Source organism: Hirundo rustica, unplaced genomic scaffold, assembly GCF_015227805.2.
Source record: "Hirundo rustica isolate bHirRus1 unplaced genomic scaffold, bHirRus1.pri.v3 scaffold_478_arrow_ctg1, whole genome shotgun sequence".
Classification (NCBI taxonomy): Eukaryota; Metazoa; Chordata; class Aves; order Passeriformes; family Hirundinidae; genus Hirundo; species Hirundo rustica.
In genome coordinates this window covers 2,629-19,696 of record NW_026690522.1, presented here as the reverse complement: position 1 = coordinate 19,696, position 17,068 = coordinate 2,629, and the positions used below count along the sequence as shown (strand labels likewise).

Genomic DNA, 17,068 nt, shown 5'->3' with positions numbered 1-17,068 from the left:
GACTGACCGCTTCAGGGAGGGGCGCTCTGCAACGGGCTCAATCCATCTGCACCTGAAAGGAAGCTAGGGAAAAATGTCAAAGCGCTGCAGCATAACTTCACAGCTGCAGGCATGTGGTGGCAACCTAGGAAGGCCCTCTACAGTCCAACTCCACCCTACACCACAAATTTCAGGCCCCTGGGGCTTGTCTATTACCCCTACAGCCAGCTAGGCAGCAGGGCAGAGCAGCTCCAGGCCAAACACTCACTGGCACCTGTGACACAGGAGACAACAAACAAGGGGATACAACAGGGAGAGAAAACTCTTGGCAAGAAGAATGACAGTGAGGACTCTGAATGAGATGACCAAGGTAAGACCAAGGGTGAGCTGGCCAGGCTCACAGAACCCTGCAGGAAGAAAATGCTAACAAGAGGACTCATTCCAAGAGCCACAAAGATGGATGCCCAAGAGTCCTACGGTCAGAATCCTCTATCTTTGCATTTGGACAAGTCCTAACCCACCATAATGGATCACGGCAGTGGACAGCTGTCGATACAGCTCAGAACAAGGCCTGAGAAGACATTGGACTGGACGCTTCTGAAGAGCTGCAATTCAGATGTAAGTCCAAACCAGTGGCTCAAAGGTATCAGCACCTGGCCAAGGAACAGGGAGATGCTAAGAACAACGCCTGGTGTTTTTGATAGGCCCCTCAAAGGGCTAAGGCAAAAGACCTGCCACATGAGACACACCACGACACACATCGGGACTGCTCGGCCCTGCGCACTTCAGTGCTGGGAGAGATGCCCTTGATGTGGCCTAAGGGGTCACATCTTGGACATCCCCCTATCCAAACCTGACTCAAATCCCTCTGGCAAGTCCCAACCCAGCACCCCATTTTCATCCCCTCTGTGCCCCAAGCCCTCCACTTATCTCTGGGACAGGACATCCGGGCATCAGAATCCACGTTGGGAGTCAAGGAAGGCCACCTCGCCCTCTGGGAATGTCCTGCTGTCACCAGGCTGGTGTCTCTTCATCAGCTACCGTAAAGAAAACCAAACATCAAAGCATGATCTTAGCAGCACATCAGACAAAAAACAGCAATTCTGCTACTCAACACATCCTAAGAATGCCCAGGTCCCGGGGCAGCACATTTTGGCTTTGCTCAGAGGCTGACAGCTGCAGAGCCAAAGTCTTTGTGGCATTATTGGTGCTGAGCGCACCCACTACAGCCTCCACCAGGGGTGTGAGCATCCCCAGTTGCAGCAGGACAGGGAGATCCCAGTGTGGGCATCCTATGCTGAACCCCAATCCAGTGGACTCTTCCCCCCGCCCCCCACTCTCACTTACTTGCTAGCCCTACCCTTAGGGTTTCTACCTGCCCCTGTCAGGTATTCTGCCACTGTTCTGCATTAGGGTTGCTGCCTGCAGCTGCTCTCAGGGAAACAGCAACGTTGTGAGGGCTGGTATACCTGTAACTCTAACTTGTATCCTAGCCTGTACCCCTTATTTTCACTATGTGCTCTCTAGCCCTTGCATCCTTTACCTCTCAAATCCTCCCTCAGCCTCTGTGTGTCACTGTCAAGTGCCCCTGCTATACCCTACTTCATTATAACCCTACATCTTGCAACCAGGGATAGTCCTGGGACAGAGATCCCAGGGCTGGCCAGGAACATCTCAGTGTACCCTAAGCCTGTGAACTCTCAAAGAAGGCTGAAGACGTGGAGCTTGCTAGAACACAAAGATGGGTCAGAATTGCCCTGCCTGGCAAAGGCTCTGGTGATGCTGGGGAGAAACCCTCACCCTTTACTTCTGAGGGGTCTGTCCCTCTAAGGACCTCTCCCCTAAGCTAGCTTTAAATTGCCTCCCGGGACTGAAAAGATTTCTCCCTTTATTGTGACCCCCTGTCCCCAACACTTAGCTTTCAGAAGACAAGACAACCAAGTCCATCCTCAACACAAAAGAACGCCTCAGCACTGTGGATGTCACGATGGTCTCTGCATCTGCTTCGGTGCTGCTGTATCCAAACCTGAAAGTGAGACCAGAGCAATAACAACTGCTTCTGTCCACTGGTCACTCCTCACCTCACTCCATTGACCTTTACCACAGATACCCAGCTTTACTTCCACTCCAAAGAAACATACTTCTACTCAGAAATACGGCCTTAAGTAAATAGACCATATCCCTTACCATAGACCATGTACAAACAAAATAAAACTACACAACAATTTGTTAAAGACCACCTTAAAACCACTAAACAGAAGAAAACCTTAAAAATCGCATATAACAAAACAACTAAGCCTCCACCAGCCAAGCTGGCCTTAACTTAAGTGAATACAATGGCAAAGAAGTGTATTCTCCCCTCCAATTTAATCCTCAACAGAACAGAAAAGCAAGGGGTCTTCCTCAAATTAAATCCCTCAAATTATGGGAAATGGGAAATTTTTACCTCTATGCAAACCCTTTAAAAGGAACAACAACAAGGCTTCCATCCCACTTCAAGCCTTAGCATAACGAAAAATGGGGGATTGCCCTCAATTCAAACCCCTAACACAACAATATTTCCCCCCTTCCATTTAAAAGGGAAAACAGGGATTCCCTATCAACTGATATCCCCAACACACTGAAAAAGCCAAGTTTTCCTTCAATTCATACCCTTAAAATCCCAGGTGAAGTAGGATTCCCCCCAGTTTAATTACAGGCAACAACAGAAAAGAAGTTTCTCCCCTCAATATAAACTTCTTTTGTCTTCAAACCCCACCCCCCCACACCTTTATTTTTTTCCCTGCTGGGGGCACCAGGGAGGGACTGGCAAGATGGAATTGAAGAGGGAAAGGAGAAAAGTTCCCCCTACAAACCCAAACTAGCTCACCTCTTCAGCTGCTTCTTCCTAGCACAAAGGTTTGCCCCTCAGCACCTCCATTAAACAGTGCTCCACAGATAAGTGCATCCCAACCCCATGACATACTCACACCATCACTCCATAAGCTATCCCAGAAGGCCCAACAAAAAGCCCCCCTCCACCAGCAGCTCTATACCAGGGGACTGAGACAAACCCCTCTTAAGCAGCCCTCAGCAGGAACCGCCCCCTCATCATCCAAACTGCTTTCTCCTGGCACTGCTCTGAGCAGGGCTCTGAGCCCTCATCCTGCTGACAGCTCTCACCTGCTCTGAGCAGGGCTCTGAGCCCTCATCCTGCTGACAGCTCTCACCTGCAGCTGTTGCCGCTCTGAGTGTGAGGGCAGGGGCACAGGGGACTTGCTGCTCATTCCCTGGACAGCTCATTGGCTGCACCTGACACCCTGGGGCACCGGCCTCTCCTTGCTGGGGATAAGGACCCCCTCTTCTACTGCAGGTGCCCAAGGCTGAACTTGGGAATCCACCTGCTGATATCCAGTGATTGGTGATTCCAGAGGCTTCAGCAGCATTGTCAGTGGCTTCCTAGGGAAAGGAATGAAGGCAGAGATAATAGCCTGTAGATCCAGGTTCCCATGTCCCAGTGCAGCCACCCACACAGCAGGCACTCATTTCTCCAGAGTGAATGCTCACTTACAGCTAGGACTGACAGGGAGGCAGGAATCTCAGGGCAAAGCCAAAATCCAAGTGCTGCATGCACTGCTCCTCTACCTGGTTTCCAACTAATAATCTATCACATCCCAGTAGAGGGGAACATCACCCAGGAGTGCAAAGCTGCTGGCATAGCAGCCATCTGGGACTGACTCTGAAAGAAAGTGGAATAGGGGAACGGCAGCATCCAAAGGACTGGCAGTGGAGAAAGGTGCACAGTGAGAGGTCTAAGGAGCTCAGGACCAAGAACTGGGTGACACAGACTCCCAGAGTCCAGCAGCTGAAGCAAGGTCAGGTGCCTCATCGTGTCCAGACAGACAACAATTACCCCATTCTCCATGGTAATGGAGCTATCCTCCTTGGGAAAAGGCCAGAAACGGGTGCCACAGACCCACACCTGCAGGAGCTGAGTGCCTCCACTGCACATTTAATATGTGGATTCCTTCGATTTCTCCTCAAACAACCTGTGATGTGGGGAACACAGACCTGAGGAAATCTGCCTTGAGCTTACCTGTTTCCTCACTGCCACAGGCTGAGGCGGCACAAATGGCTCCTGCACTAGAGCATAGCCCATGCTGGGGACCGTCACCAGAGCGGGAAAGCAAAGGCGTTCTGTTCCAGCTCTCATCACAGACTGAACCCTAAGTCACACGACTGCTGTCCTGCTGCTCGTGTGTCAGATCTACCACCTCCTCCCACAGCCTCCTCTTCTTCATGCATGCTTCAGGGGACTTTCTCCCCCTTCAAGCCGTCCAAAGAACAAATCAAACAGTCAGTAAAACCCTCCCCGGGGCATGGAGAGGCAGGGTATTTCCCTGTTAGCTGTCTCTACCCCTGTAAGGACCGCCGACACAAGAGCCCAAGTCAGACACATCCGAAGTCTCAGTTCCATCTGGCGCAGGCCTGGAGATGACTCCCAGGGCAGCGTGGTTCAACCCCAGGGTGCTCCGGGTGCTCCACGCATCCGGGTGCAGCCGGGCTGCCGCAGATCCCTGCCCAGGGACTGCACAGCTTCCTCCTGCAGCTCAGCACGGGGGCAGGTCCCGCTCCTGCGGCCCGAGGGAGAGACCCCGGCCCACCAGAATTCATTTCCCTGCTCCCCCCACCCCCGATTCCAGTGTTTGGCCGCAGGAACAGGAACGGCAAGGGCCCCCGGCCCCGCGGAGCCCCCGGCCCCTCAGCCCGGGCCGGGCCGGGACCGATGGTGGGGCGGAGCCGGGACCGAGGGTGAGGAGGAGCCGGGACCAGAGCCGGGACCGAGGGTGAGGCAGAGCCGGGACCGGAGCCGGGACCGAGGGTGGGGCGGAGCCGGGACCAGAGCCGGGACCGAGGGTGGGGCGGAGCCGGAGCCGGGGCCGGGGCCGGGGGTCCGGGGCCGGGCTCGGGGCGGTTCCCGTGGCCCGCTGTCCAATCAGCGCTGCCAATCACGAGCCGGAAGGGGATTCAAAAGCTGCTGGAAGGGGTTACTGCTCCACCGGTTTCGTGTGGAACTCTCTGGATGGTCTCCGTGGCCGTGTGGTTTCTCTGGGCTGTTTTAGTGTGGTAAGAGCATGTTTCTTTGTTCCTCTCTGAGGTGTGGTTTGTGGGGCTGTGGTTAGGTATGTGTTATGTGGTGAATGGTGACAGGTGAAGCTGTGGTGTGGCTGCAGGGCAGTTGTTCTGGGCGTGCCCGAGTTTGTCTCAGAATTTCAAGGTCTTTTCTTGTGTGGGGTTAGGAGGCAAAGGTTGCTTTGGTTAGGTTCCTTTTGTGGCCTTTTTTGGTGCTGAATTAGGTGGGTATTTTGTGTATTGTGTGTCAGTTTTTCCCTTTTGCTTGTGGTTTCCCGTGGCTCAGGTGGGGTGTGGGGGTTTCTGCCTTGAGAAGCTCTTCTATGAATCAGAATTACGCTGGGCCTTGGTGCTTTTGCAGGTGAGAAGGAGACATGCGCTCTCGGGGAAAGCACGGAGGCTTTCCTGCCTTTGTTCTTCCCCCTTTAATCTCTTGTGGTGTAGGAGCCTGGCTGGGGTCTGTGTTTGGGACAGGAGTTAAGGACTTGCGCTCTTTCTGGGAGATGTTGCTGGCTTTCTGGGAGATGTTGCTGGCTTGGCAGCTCTGGGCAGGGGGGGTAGGGAGGCACCAGGGTGGTTTTTTGTTGTTCTGGACTTTTGTTGAGGGGGGGAAGCTACAAACGAAAACTCTCTCAGGGAAAGCTGTGGGAGCTTTGTAATGTGATTACATGATGGTGCACAGGATATGGTAAAGTAGCTGGACTGTATATGGTACTCGAGATTATACTCTGCCTTTAACTTGGAAAGAACACGGCAGGGAGAGACAATTGTTGCGATTTGTGCTCTTGGCTGATTTATGAGGTGGCTTTGGTAACAAAATTACCTTGGGAGTTGCCATTAAATTTGTATGGGCTAGTTATTGGCAGTAGAGGCAGCTTTTGGGAGATGTGAGTTATTTCTGGTAGCTTAAGCTTTCCTTTTTGAGGTGTTCAGGTAGTCTCAGCCCCTGGGCAGGGCAGTGGTGCCTGAGGGGGGGAGGGAAGCAGGGACAGAGGGGTTGGAAAAAGGTGTGTGGGACCTCCCTTAGAGATCTCTCATCTGAGAAAATGCTGACCATCAAATGAACCTCAGGACAGCCTGGGGTTTGTTTGGTTTTGGATTGGTGGAATGGTTTTGGGGCTTTTATCAGTGTGGCAAAGAACATGTAACTTTTCTTGCCTGGAGGAGTTTTTTTCCTTGTCTTGGCTTTGTCATAAGGTGTGATGGTTTGTGCACCCAGAACTTTGGTGTGCTGGGTCTGGTGTTTGGTACTTTTTGTCTGGCTTGGGAGTATTTCCTATTGTAAATGGCTTTTTGAGTTCTCAGGTGATATGTTTGAAAGCATGCAAGAATTTCCTAGTGTATGGAGGTTTTTTTATGCTTTTTTTCTTTGGGTTTAGTTTTATTTATGGGGCAGGTTTGGTTTTTGTTTTTATGCTTTGTAGGTCAGCACACACAGAAAGTGTATTGACCCTCCACAGCAAGCAGCATAAGTGCACCGTGGTGTGTTGGATTGGCTCTTGTCTGAGGGATTAAGTCTGTTGTAGTTTCTCCTGCCACTCTGGGGGCATATGGTGTTCTTGTGTACCTGGGGTTTGGGGCAAATTGTGAGCATGTAAAAAAAAGCCCTTGGGTTGCTGTGGTTGTGTAATGGGAAGTGTGCATTTGGGGAAGCCCCCAGTGGATGAACTGCTCTGGTTATGCTGCTGTGGATAAACTGCTGTTGTGCTGCAGATCTGCAGCAGCGCTGGGTTTGGCAGCGTGGCTGAAGGGTTGTGCGAGCAGGGCAGGGAATGGACAAATCAGCTCTGGCAGGGTGAGGAGCGTCTGCTTCCATGTACAGGAGGCTGAACCCAAAGCCTGTTGCCCTAATGGACGGTACTAATTGCCCTTTTTATTCTCTCAAGGTCCCTGGCAAGTGTTGGACAAGAACTGAAGCAGGACTTCTTGGTCCCTGGCAGAGAGAGAAGCAGCAGATGGAATTGGGAGAGTTTCAGTGAGTCCCTGTTTGTGAGGCTTGTTTGACATTGTCCCTTTGTACCTCTTGTTTCTCTTTATGGTGTTTTTGAGGCTGCTGTAATCAATGGTTCTGTAGTTTTAGATTGAATTTCTGCCTGGCTTTCAGCCTTACAGGGAAGGTAGACAGGAATGTGGCAACCTGCAGGAGGGGTTCCCAGAGCTGTTTGCATCAGTGCTGTCCTGTCTCTTTGTCCTGCTTTTCTTGTTAGGGGAGGGACTTGTTCATTTGGGGTTTTCTTTGCGATCCCTGGGGGCCAAGGTGGTTTAGGCTCAACCCAAAGGAGAATTCGCAATGGAGTTTTAGTGAGAGCTGCTATTGGGTGTCCCAGTGTGGTTTGTTTAGTGTTGATTTCATGCTGTAAACAGTTGACCATGATTTTCTTTGAGAATTTTCCCAGGAGAATTAGGAAAGTCCTTACCAAAGCCCTTCCCTTTTTTTTTTATTGCGGGGAATGTTTTTATTCCAGCTCCCTTAGTAGCTGGGGACTTGGAGGTGCCACGTGCTGTCATCTGGCATTGCCAGTGGTGGGGTTTCCTTTAGGCTGTGCTTCAGCAGGAATACTTGCTTGAGCTGGATGTCTGGGAGAGGTGTTGGGATGACAGTCTCAGTAGTCTTTCATGGTTCTCAGGCTCTTTCACCCAATTCCTTCCAGGCTGTTTCAGAGTGTGATGCAGAACAGAATTGCTGCCATTCGACTGTGAGTAGAGTTCAGCCAGAATGGGTGTATGAGCTTCAGCATCAGAAGTGTAAATGCTTGGGCACCTGTGAGTTGGCTGTAACTTGTGAAGGAAGTGCCAAGGCCTGAACAAGAGCCCTGAGCTCAAGCTGGCCGTGGGATGAAGGTATAAGCCAGGTGTTGTGTTTGTATTCCTTCAGCAGTGAAATCGCCAGGATCTTTAGTGGAACATGGCTTGACCTTTCAGTGTTTAGAGGCTGGACAGGGTCCTGAAATCAGTTCTGTGGCTTTGCTGGGAGGTGCAGGGCCAAAGGCAGCTCCTGGATTCCTCCTGAAGCCCTGGCCAGGCTTTGGGCCCAATCCACGAGGAAGCCGAGCCCGGCTGTTGCCGCACTGGCCGTTGTGTCAGCCTGTTGCTGGCACCCAATTGTCTGAGCAGGGCCCTGTCCCAGCACAGTCGGAAGCCTCTTTGCCTGCGGGTGGACGCACATTGTGGGAGAGGCTGTCCAGTGCTTGGCTGGGACAGGGGGTTCCCCGCATGCAGGCTGTGGCTCTGGAGGATGGTGAAGTCTCAGGGTCCCTGGTGCTGTGTCTCAGTCCCTGCAAGGCCGCTGTCTTTGGTAGCAATGGTGAGGGGCATTGCAGGGCTTTGTTGTTTGGAATTCTTTGCTGCTTTGAGCTCTGGTGGATGAGGCTGGATTCCTGAAGCTGGTGTCTGTGTCTTGGCTGCTGCCCCTGCCCCCTGGCCAAACACTTCTACTGTCCAGTACACATCCTGGGACCTGTGCTGCATGGAGCATTTACAGAAATTTGATCCTGTGAGTTTTAGATGAAAACCGTGCTTTGTTTTGAATCTTGTAGGAAGGCAGGACTGGAACATGGCAACTCAGAGGAATTTTCCCACAGCTGTTTGCATCTGTGCTGTCCTGTCTTTGTTCTTCCTGCGCTGTTGGAGGCGGGACTCATTTATTTGGGTTTTCCTTTTCCATGCCTGGGGACATAGGTGATTTAGGCTCAGCCTGAATGAGTTTCCCAATGGAGTTTGTGATAGTTGCTGTTGGTTTTTTTTTCCCAGAGCTGGTTTATTTAACTTTGCTTTCATGCAATAAACAGTTGAAAATTAGCTTCTTACAGGAATTGGCAAGAGAATTAAGCAGCGTTACCCTTCTTATTCTGCTGTTACCCTTCTTATTCTGCTGTTACCCTTCTTATTCTGCTGTTACCCTTCTTATTCTGCTGTTACCCTTCTTATTCTGCTGTTACCCTTCTTATTCTGCTGTTACCCTTCTTATTCTGCTGTTACCCTTCTTATTCTGCTGTTACCCTTCTTATTCTGCTGTTACCCTTCTTATTCTGCTGTTACCCTTCTTATTCTGCTGTTACCCTTCTTATTCTGCTGTTACCCTTCTTATTCTGCTGTTACCCTTCTTATTCTGCTGTTACCCTTCTTATTCTGCTGTTACCCTTCTTATTCTGCTGTTACCCTTCTTATTCTGCTGTTACCCTTCTTATTCTGCTGTTACCCTTCTTATTCTGCTGTTACCCTTCTTATTCTGCTGTTACCCTTCTTATTCTGCTGTTACCCTTCTTATTCTGCTGTTACCCTTCTTATTCTGCTGTTACCCTTCTTATTCTGCTGTTACCCTTCTTATTCTGCTGTTACCCTTCTTATTCTGCTGTTACCCTTCTTATTCTGCTGTTACCCTTCTTATTCTGCTGTTACCCCTTCTTATTCTGCTGTTACCCTTCTTATTCTGCTGTTACCCTTCTTATTCTGCTGTTACCCTTCTTATTCTGCTGTTACCCTTCTTATTCTGCTGTTACCCTTCTTATTCTGCTGTTACCCTTCTTATTCTGCTGTTACCCTTCTTATTCTGCTGTTACCCTTCTTATTCTGCTGTTACCCTTCTTATTCTGCTGTTACCCTTCTTATTCTGCTGTTACCCTTCTTATTCTGCTGTTACCCTTCTTATTCTGCTGTTACCCTTCTTATTCTGCTGTTACCCTTCTTATTCTGCTGTTACCCTTCTTATTCTGCTGTTACCCTTCTTATTCTGCTGTTACCCTTCTTATTCTGCTGTTACCCTTCTTATTCTGCTGTTACCCTTCTTATTCTGCTGTTACCCTTCTTATTCTGCTGTTACCCTTCTTATTCTGCTGTTACCCTTCTTATTCTGCTGTTACCCTTCTTATTCTGCTGTTACCCTTCTTATTCTGCTGTTACCCTTCTTATTCTGCTGTTACCCTTCTTATTCTGCTGTTACCCTTCTTATTCTGCTGTTACCCTTCTTATTCTGCTGTTACCCTTCTTATTCTGCTGTTACCCTTCTTATTCTGCTGTTACCCTTCTTATTCTGCTGTTACCCTTCTTATTCTGCTGTTACCCTTCTTATTCTGCTGTTACCCTTCTTATTCTGCGTTACCCTTCTTATTCTGCTGTTACCCTTCTTATTCTGCTGTTACCCTTCTTATTCTGGTGTTTACCCTTCTTATTCTGCTGTTCCCCTTCTTATTCTGCTGTTACCCTTCTTATTCTGCTGTTACCCTTCTTATTCTGCTGTTACCCTTCTTATTCTGCTGTTACCCTTCTTATTCTGCTGTTACCCTTCTTATTCTGCTGTTACCCTTCTTATTCTGCTGTTACCCTTCTTATTCTGCTGTTACCCTTCTTATTCTGCTGTTACCCTTCTTATTCTGCTGTTACCCTTCTTATTCTGCTGTTACCCTTCTTATTCTGCTGTTACCCCTTCTTATTCTGCTGTTACCCTTCTTATTCTGCTGTTACCCTTCTTATTCTGCTGTTACCCTTCTTATTCTGCTGTTACCCTTCTTATTCTGCTGTTACCCTTCTTATTCTGCTGTTACCCTTCTTATTCTGCTGTTACCCTTCTTATTCTGCTGTTACCCTTCTTATTCTGCTGTACCCTTCTTATTCTGCTGTTACCCTTCTTATTCTGCTGTTACCCTTCTTATTCTGCTGTTACCCTTCTTATTCTGCTGTTACCCTTCTTATTCTGCTGTTACCCTTCTTATTCTGCTGTTACCCTTCTTATTCTGCTGTTACCCTTCTTATTCTGCTGTTACCCTTCTTATTCTGCTGTTACCCTTCTTATTCTGCTGTTACCCTTCTTATTCTGCTGTTACCCTTCTTATTCTGCTGTTACCCTTCTTATTCTGCTGTTACCCTTCTTATTCTGCTGTTACCCTTCTTATTCTGCTGTTACCCTTCTTATTCTGCTGTTACCCTTCTTATTCTGCTGTTACCCTTCTTATTCTGCTGTTACCCTTCTTATTCTGCTGTTACCCTTCTTATTCTGCTGTTACCCTTCTTATTCTGCTGTTACCCTTCTTATTCTGCTGTTACCCTTCTTATTCTGCTGTTACCCTTCTTATTCTGCTGTTACCCTTCTTATTCTGCTGTTACCCTTCTTATTCTGCTGTTACCCTTCTTATTCTGCTGTTACCCTTCTTATTCTGCTGTTACCCTTCTTATTCTGCTGTTACCCTTCATCCTGTTACCCTTCTTATTCTGCTGTTACCCTTCTTATTCTGCTGTTACCCTTCTTATTCTGCTGTTACCCTTCTTATTCTGCTGTTACCCTTCTTATTCTGCTGTTACCCTTCTTATTCTGCTGTTACCCTTCTTATTCTGCTGTTACCCTTCTTATTCTGCTGTTACCCTTCTTATTCTGCTGTTACCCTGTCTTATTCTGCTGTTACCCTTCTTATTCTGCTGTTACCCTTCTTATTCTGCTGTTACCCTTCTTATTCTGCTGTTACCCTTCTTATTCTGCTGTTACCCTTCTTATTCTGCTGTTACCCTTCTTATTCTGCTGTTACCCTTCTTATTCTGCTGTTACCCTCTTATTCTGCTGTTACCCTTCTTATTCTGCTGTTACCCTTCTTATTCTGCTGTTACCCTTCTTATTCTGCTGTTACCCTTCTTATTCTGCTGTTACCCTTCTTATTCTGCTGTTACCCTTCTTATTCTGCTGTTACCCTTCTTATTCTGCTGTTACCCTTCTTATTCTGCTGTTACCCTTCTTATTCTGCTGTTACCCCTTCTTATTCTGCTGTTACCCTTCTTATTCTGCTGTTACCCTTCTTATTCTGCTGTTACCCTTCTTATTCTGCTGTTACCCTTCTTATTCTGCTGTTACCCTTCTTATTCTGCTGTTACCCTTCTTATTCTGCTGTTACCCTTCTTATTCTGCTGTTACCCTTCTTATTCTGCTGTTACCCTTCTTATTCTGCTGTTACCCTTCTTATTCTGCTGTTACCCTTCTTATTCTGCTGTTACCCTTCTTATTCTGCTGTTACCCTTCTTATTCTGCTGTTACCCTTCTTATTCTGCTGTTACCCTTCTTATTCTGCTGTTACCCTTCTTATTCTGCTGTTACCCTTCTTATTCTGCTGTTACCCTTCTTATTCTGCTGTTACCCTTCTTATTCTGCTGTTACCCTTCTTATTCTGCTGTTACCCTTCTTATTCTGCTGTTACCCTTCTTATTCTGCTGTTACCCTTCTTATTCTGCTGTTACCCTTCTTATTCTGCTGTTACCCTTCTTATTCTGCTGTTACCCTTCTTATTCTGCTGTTACCCTTCTTATTCTGCTGTTACCCTTCTTATTCTGCTGTTACCCTTCTTATTCTGCTGTTACCCTTCTTATTCTGCTGTTACCCTTCTTATTCTGCTGTTACCCTTCTTATTCTGCTGTTACCCTTCTTATTCTGCTGTTACCCTTCTTATTCTGCTGTTACCCTTCTTATTCTGCTGTTACCCTTCTTATTCTGCTGTTACCCTTCTTATTCTGCTGTTACCCTTCTTATTCTGCTGTTTACCTTATTATTCTGCTGTTACCCTTCTTATTCTGCTGTTACCCTTCTTATTCTGCTGTTACCCTTCTTATTCTGCTGTTACCCTTCTTATTCTGCTGTTTACCCTTCTTATTCTGCTGTTACCCTTCTTATTCTGCTGTTACCCTTCTTATTCTGCTGTTACCCTTCTTATTCTGCTGTTACCCTTCTTATTCTGCTGTTACCCTTCTTATTCTGCTGTTACCCTTCTTATTCTGCTGTTACCCTTCTTATTCTGCTGTTACCCTTCTTATTCTGCTGTTACCCTTCTTATTCTGCTGTTACCCTTCTTATTCTGCTGTTACCCTTCTTATTCTGCTGTTACCCTTCTTATTCTGCTGTTACCCTTCTTATTCTGCTGTTACCCTTCTTATTCTGCTGTTACCCTTCTTATTCTGCTGTTACCCTTCTTATTCTGCTGTTACCCTTCTTATTCTGCTGTTACCCTTCTTATTCTGCTGTTACCCTTCTTATTCTGCTGTTACCCTTCTTATTCTGCTGTTACCCTTCTTATTCTGCTGTTACCCTTCTTATTCTGCTGTTACCCTTCTTATTCTGCTGTTACCCTTCTTATTCTGCTGTTACCCTTCTTATTCTGCTGTTACCCTTCTTATTCTGCTGTTACCCTTCTTATTCTGCTGTTACCCTTCTTATTCTGCTGTTACCCTTCTTATTCTGCTGTTACCCTTCTTATTCTGCTGTTACCCTTCTTATTCTGCTGTTACCCTTCTTATTCTGCTGTTACCCTTCTTATTCTGCTGTTACCCTTCTTATTCTGCTGTTACCCTTCTTATTCTGCTGTTACCCTTCTTATTCTGCTGTTACCCTTCTTATTCTGCTGTTACCCTTCTTATTCTGCTGTTACCCTTCTTATTCTGCTGTTACCCTTCTTATTCTGCTGTTACCCTTCTTATTCTGCTGTTACCCTTCTTATTCTGCTGTTACCCTTCTTATTCTGCTGTTACCCTTCTTATTCTGCTGTTACCCTTCTTATTCTGCTGTTACCCTTCTTATTCTGCTGTTACCCTTCTTATTCTGCTGTTACCCTTCTTATTCTGCTGTTACCCTTCTTATTCTGCTGTTACCCTTCTTATTCTGCTGTTACCCCTTCTTATTCTGCTGTTACCCTTCTTATTCTGCTGTTACCCTTCTTATTCTGCTGTTACCCTTCTTATTCTGCTGTTACCCTTCTTATTCTGCTGTTACCCTTCTTATTCTGCTGTTACCCTTCTTATTCTGCTGTTACCCTTCTTATTCTGCTGTTACCCTTCTTATTCTGCTGTTACCCTTCTTATTCTGCTGTTACCCTTCTTATTCTGCTGTTACCCTTCTTATTCTGCTGTTACCCTTCTTATTCTGCTGTTACCCTTCTTATTCTGCTGTTACCCTTCTTATTCTGCTGTTACCCTTCTTATTCTGCTGTTACCCTTCTTATTCTGCTGTTACCCTTCTTATTCTGCTGTTACCCTTCTTATTCTGCTGTTACCCTTCTTATTCTGCTGTTACCCTTCTTATTCTGCTGTTACCCTTCTTATTCTGCTGTTACCCTTCTTATTCTGCTGTTACCCTTCTTATTCTGCTGTTACCCTTCTTATTCTGCTGTTACCCTTCTTATTCTGCTGTTACCCTTCTTATTCTGCTGTTACCCTTCTTATTCTGCTGTTACCCTTCTTATTCTGCTGTTACCCTTCTTATTCTGCTGTTACCCTTCTTATTCTGCTGTTACCCTTCTTATTCTGCTGTTACCCTTCTTATTCTGCTGTTACCCTTCTTATTCTGCTGTTACCCTTCTTATTCTGCTGTTACCCTTCTTATTCTGCTGTTACCCTTCTTATTCTGCTGTTACCCTTCTTATTCTGCTGTTACCCTTCTTATTCTGCTGTTACCCTTCTTATTCTGCTGTTACCCTTCTTATTCTGCTGTTACCCTTCTTATTCTGCTGTTACCCTTCTTATTCTGCTGTTACCCTTCTTATTCTGCTGTTACCCTTCTTATTCTGCTGTTACCCTTCTTATTCTGCTGTTACCCTTCTTATTCTGCTGTTACCCTTCTTATTCTGCTGTTACCCTTCTTATTCTGCTGTTACCCTTCTTATTCTGCTGTTACCCTTCTTATTCTGCTGTTACCCTTCTTATTCTGCTGTTACCCTTCTTATTCTGCTGTTACCCTTCTTATTCTGCTGTTACCCTTCTTATTCTGCTGTTACCCTTCTTATTCTTGCTGTTACCCTACTTATTCTGCTGTTACCCTTCTTATTCTGCTGTTACCCTTCTTATTCTGCTGTTACCCTTCTTATTCTGCTGTTACCATTCTTATTCTGCTGTTACCCTTCTTATTCTGCTGTTACCCTTCTTATTCTGCTGTTACCCTTCTTATTCTGCTGTTACCCTTCTTATTCTGCTGTTACCCTTCTTATTCTGCTGTTACCCTTCTTATTCTGCTGTTACCCTTCTTATTCTGCTGTTACCCTTCTTATTCTGCTGTTACCCTTCTTATTCTGCTGTTACCCTTCTTATTCTGCTGTTACCCTTCTTATTCTGCTGTTACCCTTCTTATTCTGCTGTTACCCTTCTTATTCTGCTGTTACCCTTCTTATTCTGCTGTTACCCTTCTTATTCTGCTGTTACCCTTCTTATTCTGCTGTTACCCTTCTTATTCTGCTGTTACCCTTCTTATTCTGCTGTTACCCTTCTTATTCTGCTGTTACCCTTCTTATTCTGCTGTTACCCTTCTTATTCTGCTGTTACCCTTCTTATTCTGCTGTTACCCTTCTTATTCTGCTGTTACCCTTCTTATTCTGCTGTTACCCTTCTTATTCTGCTGTTACCCTTCTTATTCTGCTGTTACCCTTCTTATTCTGCTGTTACCCTTCTTATTCTGCTGTTACCCTTCTTATTCTGCTGTTACCCTTCTTATTCTGCTGTTACCCTTCTTATTCTGCTGTTACCCTTCTTATTCTGCTGTTACCCTTCTTATTCTGCTGTTACCCTTCTTATTCTGCAGCGCTTGATTCTGCTCCGAGTCCCTCAGTACCTGAGGAGTCCAAGGTGTTCAGGTGTGACAGCGGTTGGAAAAACCTGTTGTGTGTGAGGCAGCCCGTTGGGAATGGTGCTGGGTTTTGGATGTGGAAGGGCTGGGTGGGTGTGGATCATGGGATGTACTGTAGTGAGAGCAATGTGCTGTGGGGATGGGCAGGGCCTGTCTCTTCTCTCTGCCAGGGGCATTGGAAGAAAACCTGCTGTGCAGACCGAGCTGATTTGGTGCCTTGGCTCTCCTGTTTCCGTAGTTTTTCCCCAGGAGTGGGAAGGAGAAGCTGTTCCTCTACTTGAGCTAAAAGTCTGCCTGGATTTTTGCCCCCCTCCAGAACTGTTGAGTGTTGCCCTGGTTTTTTCTGAGTTTTTTTTATTAGCCTTTTGATTTTCATAAATGGAGTTAGATCTTTTAGTTACTGTAGAATATTAGAGCAGTTCTTCTACCTTTCCCACAGAAGTAATATAAACAAATCCTTTGTTTTTCATTCTTTGTCCTTTGTTTGCATATTTCTAACCTGAAAACAATTGTAACTGACAATTCGTCTGGCCACTGAGGCTGAGGGGTGGAAACCCCAAAAAGCCAATCTTCTGCTAGACCCACAAATGTATAAAAGTAAAAGAATAAACAAAGGGGCTCTTCTCTCAGCTCTTTCAGCTGGGAGCTGGATCAGAGGAACCTCTGCGAAAATCTCTTGTCTGCGTGTGATTGCTTTGTGTTCTGTTGGTTCTCCTGACTTGGGCCTCTAGAGGGTGGGGGAAGAGGATTTTTGTCTCATTTTGTGCTTCTCTGTTGGTTTCAGCTCCTGCTCAGAAAGTGAATGTAACCTTGTCTTCTCCGAGTCACCGACAAGCACGTGACAAAGAAGGGGACCCAGAAGCTCTCGGGGCCCTGGCAGCGAGAGCAACAGCAAATGGTGTTGGAGAGTTTATGTGAGCCCTCTGTTTGTGAGTCTTGTTTGGGGTTGTCCCTTTGTCCCCTCTGGAGGCGCTCCTTGGAGCATGTTCAGGCTGTGCCATGTCTGTCCCCGGCTGGATGCAGGTGTTTGTCCTTTCCAGGAGAAGCCCTGGGGGGGGGCTTGAGGGCTGCCTCTGCCCTGCTGCTGGCCATGAAGGCAGAGCTGGGACAGGGCAGCTCCTCTGTTCCTTAGTTCCACAAACTGCCATGTTTCTCTTCCATGATGTTCCAGGTGCATCAAGGCTTTGGTCAAGTGGCTGGGAGACACTGGTCTCTTGATGAGCATTGACTGCACTTGTGGAGGGCCTGGCCACGTGGGCATTCCTGGGAGGAGGAGGTTTGTGAGTGGAATGGCCAATCTGCATGGGACAGGGGATGAACTCACTGCCTGGAGGCTGCAACTGGGCCTTTGAGGGGATGAGAGGCAAATCCTGCAAGGAGCTGGAGCCTCTTCTCCTG

At 47.1% G+C, this 17,068-nt stretch overlaps 1 long non-coding RNA gene across 1 annotated transcript; it reads right to left on the bottom strand.

Moving 5' to 3' along the window:
• Positions 1–124: 124 nt before the first annotated feature.
• On the bottom strand, positions 125–2,965 carry LOC120748059 (uncharacterized). Its single transcript, XR_005699287.2, has 3 exons — positions 2,849–2,965; positions 1,918–2,005; positions 125–1,016 (listed from the first exon to the last, which is right to left on the bottom strand). It is a non-coding gene; the product is annotated as an uncharacterized LOC120748059 (long non-coding RNA).
• Between the last annotated feature and the right edge of the window lie 14,103 nt (positions 2,966–17,068).